The sequence below is a fragment of the Salvelinus sp. IW2-2015 genome, unplaced genomic scaffold (genome assembly GCF_002910315.2).
Source record: "Salvelinus sp. IW2-2015 unplaced genomic scaffold, ASM291031v2 Un_scaffold2669, whole genome shotgun sequence".
In the NCBI taxonomy this organism is placed as follows: Eukaryota; Metazoa; Chordata; class Actinopteri; order Salmoniformes; family Salmonidae; genus Salvelinus; species Salvelinus sp. IW2-2015.
Genome location: NW_019943975.1, coordinates 12,035 through 17,886, shown reverse-complemented (window position 1 = coordinate 17,886; position 5,852 = coordinate 12,035). Strand labels below are relative to the sequence as shown.

General features: G+C 42.1%; 1 pseudogene; it reads left to right on the top strand.

The window, feature by feature from the left end:
- Positions 1 to 4,446, top strand: part of LOC112074516 (acidic leucine-rich nuclear phosphoprotein 32 family member B-like) — a 4,741-nt pseudogene extending 295 nt beyond the window's left edge.
- Positions 4,447 to 5,852: the final 1,406 nt, after the last annotated feature.

Below are 5,852 nucleotides of genomic sequence, written 5' to 3'. Positions count from 1 at the left end.
TCCCTGACTATTAAATGTGAACTCTGCTCTTTAAACAATTAAATGTAACATTTTGTAGCTACGAACTGAGTTGCAAGTATTCATACAGTATTCATACAGAAGTCAGGAAAACTGTCAGAGGAATAATCATTGCGGTCCATATTTTGTGTATTGACCTTTTTCATCCTGAAGTTTAGATTAAAAGCTYTTTGTTTTTATCCATGAAAAATATTGATGCAGCAAGTTACTGTTGCCAACATGTGACTATTCTAAACAGGTTTCCCACAACTTTTATATAAATGCATAAAATATTTTTCATAATATGGGTGCATTATCCATTGAGTGTTTAATGCATCTGTAAACAACACATGCATGTGTTTTTTTTCTTTGAATTACATGGATTACAATTTAACTAATTATTTTATCCTTATAGGTACGAGAACTTGTCCTGGACAACAGCCGATCAAATGAAGGGAAAATCAAAGGCCTCACAGAAGAATTTGTCAATCTGGAATTCCTCAGTTTGATAAATGTTGGCCTAATCTCAGTCTCCAACCTTCCCAAACTTGAGAAACTCAAAAAGGTAATGTTTTTTTTCTTCCATTTTTAACACAAGCTTACACTTACAGTAACATTTGTGTTGACTCCTTTTGAAAAATACCTTAAATTCTGCTGGGGGGGGGGGTATAGAAAGAGCCATTTGTTCGTCCCTAATGGCACCCTATTCCCTATATAGTGCACTTTTGAGGGCCCTGGTCTAAAATAGTGCTCTATGTAAGGAATAGGATTCCATTTGGGATGTAGTCATTATTTTCTGAAAGACTGTTACTTGCTTTGGTGTTTTTGGACAGAAGTGACTGTATCTTCACATTATGTTGCAGTTGGAACTCAGTGACAACAGAATCTCTGGTGGCCTTGACGWGCTAGCAGAGAAACTCCCCAACCTCACACATCTAAATCTAAGCGGGAACAAACTGAAAGACATCAGCACGTTGGAACCTTTGGTAGGTACACCAAACTCCCGGTAGAGCACAATACAGTGCAACACCATCTCATTGGCTCAGACTATGCCTCAAATTTCATTTCCCCATATAGAGTTTTGACTAATTTGGTCCCACAGAAAAAGCTGGACAGCCTGAAGTCTCTGGACCTGTTCAACTGTGAGGTGACCAACCTGAACGACTACAGGGAGAGTGTGTTCAAGCTGCTCCCTCAGCTTACCTACCTGGACGGGTACGACGCGGAGGACCGGGAGGCGACCGACTCGGACGAGAGTGGACGACGATGACGACGATGAGGTGGGCAGTCATTTAGTTTGTGTTTTGAGGGAATACAAGGAAATGTAAAGTGCAGATGTGCGTTGAATGGAGGGTCTTCTGTAGCTCAGTTGMTAGAGCATGGCACTTGCAACGCCAGGATAGTGGYTTCGATTCCCGGGACCACCCGTACTTAAATGTATGCTCGCATCACTATAAAACATCTGCTAAATGGAATATTTATATATTGCAATCCATATGTGTTTTGTCATGGAAGGTTTGTTGGCATTTCTCTGTGATGACTGACAATGGAGGTGGTGTATTTGTTTTTTAGGAGAGGATGAGGACGTAGAGGAGGAAGACTTTGACGAGGAGGATGATGACTATGAAGAGGAGGGAGTAGTAGTAGGAGAGGATGATGAGATCAGCGGAGTTAAGGAGGTAAAGCCAGTTTTGGTTTATTTGTGACCCAATAGTTTAAAAAGATCAACAGATCAATATGGTTTGAGAGCTCTGTGGATGCTGACCTGCTCTGTCACTTCTCTCCAGGAGGAAGTTCTCGGCATTGATGGTGAAGTTGACGAAGATGGTATGTCATTCATACTTTGTCACAAGCTCACTTTTGGATACTTTACTAAGTACAGTACCATATAGTATAGGGATGCACGATATATCGGTGAACATATCTAGTTAAAGCCAATGTGCAAAACCGATGTCAAAGCTGACATGCATACCTATAAAGTAGGTACATGAGCTAATGACGCCATGTAAAAATGTTGCGCTACACGTGCAACACAGCATTCCTAACCTTGCCCACAATGTCTGCTGTGTGGATCGAGTAGTCAACAAGTCGAGCAGTCATTTGAAAGAGTAAGAAAATTTCAACGAGACAACTCAAAGGCGAAATCCATTAAAGCCAAGATAATGGAATTCATTGCCCCTGACAATCAACCGTTTTCTGACGTGGGTGATGTTGGCTTTCGCCGACTGGTCGAGCACTGGTACACACTACCAAGTGCGCTATTTTTCAGATGTTGCCCTATCGGAGTTACACAGTAATAACGTTACGACATACATACTATGGAACGCCGTTTGGGTCTTTGCATATCAAAAATGATACAGTAGCACTGTCAGAGCTGTACAAAAGTCTGCAAACACCGGTCACGAACGATGTTTACAATACCGCGTTGGTAATAAAGCGTCATTTGTTTGACCGCATCTTCTGGGGTAGCTAGCTTTAGGTAGCACCAATACAACCAGCTTGAAAAACAATGACCAGTAGAAACTGCAGTCATTTTCATTATTCTTAGCAATGATTTAGGAATCCTTGTAAGTATTAGCTAGGTAGCCACTTGTTGTTCACCTATTGAAATTGAACTTCAGTGCATGAAAATAAATAGCTAGCCAGCTGCTTAACCCTGTTGCCCAAAGCTAAGGTTATAAGCAGCCAGCTAACTTCATCTGGCTAGTGAGGCTCGACCGGACCGGGTTATGTGACTTGAAGCTAGCCACAATAAGGATTAGGCACAATAGTGGAATTTGCGGTTTGCCTTCAAAATAAGTGTCATTGACAGTGATGCAAATAAATACAAATAGTAGAATTGTGCCAAACTTTTATTTTGAAGGCTAACCGCAAAGTCCACTGTGGCTAGCTTCACATAGATGGGTCCGACCACCATTAATAAAATAAGAACTGTCTTATAAATTAGGGTTATTTTAGATGATGACACCTAGCTATGCTACTGAAACGGATGCGGTTTTGCTATGTTTTTGGGGAAGAACATTGTTTTCCATCCATGAGCTAGCTAGCTTCTTTTTTTATGACCAGCACTGTGCGAGACAACTTTACCAGCATCATAGCATATGTATCGATGAATCGTTGTGACATATGAAATAGGAATGATGGTGTACATAAATTAATGAACGTGTTAAATTATTGTGACGTACAGTTATATTCAGGTCCTGATTGGTCAACAAGCTTATTTGACACGTCAAATGGTGTGACCAATCAGGACCTGAATATGACTGCATGTCCCAATAATTTAACGCGTTCATAATGTTTTTACGTAGTTATTACACTATCACTTGCATTTCATGTCACAACAATCCATCGATGTATCTTTTTTTGTCGCGCAAAGACCCAAACGGCGTTCCATAGAAATCCTGGTTGAGAATGAAACGACTGAACAAATGAACGAAACAGCAAGTAAGTGAAATAAATATGTTTTTATGATGTTTTACTGGTAATGGGGACATGCGTAAGTGCCATCAAAATAACTTTTTGGTCAGTTTGTGTGTAACCTTTATTTAACTAGGCAAGTCAGTTAAGAACAAATTCTTATTTACAATGACGGCCTACCACGGCCGCTGGGCCAATTGTGCACCGCCCTATGGGACTCCCAATCACGGCCGGATGTGATACAGCCTGGATTTGAACCAGGGACTGTAGTGACMCCTCTTGCACTGAGATGCAGTGCCTTAGACCGCTGCGTCCATGTGTGTGTGTTAACTATTTAACTGTACGAGAATGCTTAAAAGGCTGCTAAAATTTTAAATATTGGTTATCGGTATCAGGTTTTTTGGCAAGGAAAATGTTGCATATCGGTATCGGCCAAAAAATGTCATGTCGGTAGATCACTAGTATAGTGTAATGACCCTTTCCCATTTCTCCCAGAAATCAAGGCTGTCAAAGGAGAGAAGAGAATGCAAGAGCCTGACAACGATGATTATGAGGAAAAACCGACAGCCTATCAAGTTACCAACCCCTTCCCTCTCCACCCTGACACCCACCCTGCCTACGCCACGTCTCTCTCCCAGCTTTGAGCCCGTRTAGGGCAAGACTGTACCAGATGGGTGGTTCGAGTGGAGCTGCCTGCTCCCGATGGAATCGAGAGACATTCCCAAGGTTCTCAAGCAGCGCACTACTTCGCATTCCACAATTTCACTGTCAACTCCCCCTTTATGTATACCTGTGTGAGGACTTCAGGATTTGTACATTTTGAGTCTGCGCTTTTATATTTTTGTTGGATGAATTATGAATACATTGTTAGGTTATTTCTTACCCCTTGTCTGCTTTATCTTTATTTCCCCCCCAATAAATTGCTATAGCAACTGTGCGACAAGCGAGCGGTGATTTTTGTGTGGCCGCCTGTTGCACAAATCAAGGTTATAGCTACATTTTTTACTTTCTGTATGATCAAGCTTTGTAAATAAAATGTTTAGTTTTGTGCTAGTGACAAGTCTAGAACTCATATTTATATCACACAATATGCACCAAATACCTCAATGGATACTCCAGTCACTCCACGAGATGACATGTTGCAGTTTTTTATTTTGAATGGGAGGAAGGTAAAAAAAGACTGCAATAGGAACACGAGTTTCACTGCAACTCAAATTTTATTTGTTCACATGCTTTGAGAAAGGTGTAGACTAACAGTGAAATGCTTACTTGCAGGCCCTTCCCAACAATACAGAGAAAGGAAATAAAGTAAAGCATGTAATAAAAAATAATAGCAGATGTACAATGAATAACGATAGCATGCTATATACAAGAGGTACCAGTACCAAGTCTGTGCAGGGAACGAGGTAGATATGTACATATAACTAGGAATAAAGTGACAGTAGGGGTCCAGATTTTGCAGTCTTTCAGAACATCAGCTATCTGGATATGGGTGAAGGAGAAATGGGGAGGCTTGAGCAAGTTGCTGTGGGGGTGCAGGGCTGTTGACCAGGGTAGGGGTAGCAGTGGAAAGCATGGCCAGCCGTAGAAAAATGCTATTGAAATTCCATTATCGCGGATTTATCGGTGGTGACGGTGTTTCCTAGCCTCAGTGCAGTGGCAGCTGGGAGGAGGTGCTCTTATTCTCCATGGACTTTACAGTGTCCCAGAACTTTTTGGAGTTTGTGCTACAGGATGCAAATTTCTGTTTGAAAAAAGCTAGCCTTTGCTTTCCTAACTGCCTGTGTATATTGATTCCTAACTTCCCTGAAAAGTTGCATATCGCGGGGCTATTCGAAGCTAATGCAGTACACCACAGGATGTTTTTGTGCTGGTCAAGGACAGTTCAGGTCTGGAGTGAACCAGGGCTATATCTGTTCCTGTTCTTACATTTTTTGAATGGGGCATGCTTATTTACGATGGTGAGGAAGCACTTTTAAGAATAACCAGGCATCCTACTGACGGAATGAGGTCAATGTCCTTCCAGGATACCCGGCCAGGTCGATTAGAAAAGCCTGCTCGCTGAAGTGTTTTAGGGAGCTGTTGACAGTGATAAGCGGTGGTCGTTTGACCCAGAACCCATTACGGACGCAGGCAATGAGGCAGTGATCGCTGAGATCCTGGAGTTGAAGACAGCAGAGGTGTATTGGAGGGGTGAAGTGGTTAGGATGACATCTATAGGGTGCCCGTGTTTACGGATATGGGGTTGTACCGGTAGCGTTTATTGATATTTGCTGTGAGATTGAGGGCATCAAGCTTTAGATTGTAGGACGGCCGGGGTGTTAAGCATGTCCCAGTTTAGGTCACCTAAACAGCACGAGCTCTGAGATAGATGGGAACAATCAATTCACATATGGTGTCCAGGGCACAGCTGGGGCAGAAGGTGGTCTATAGCAAGC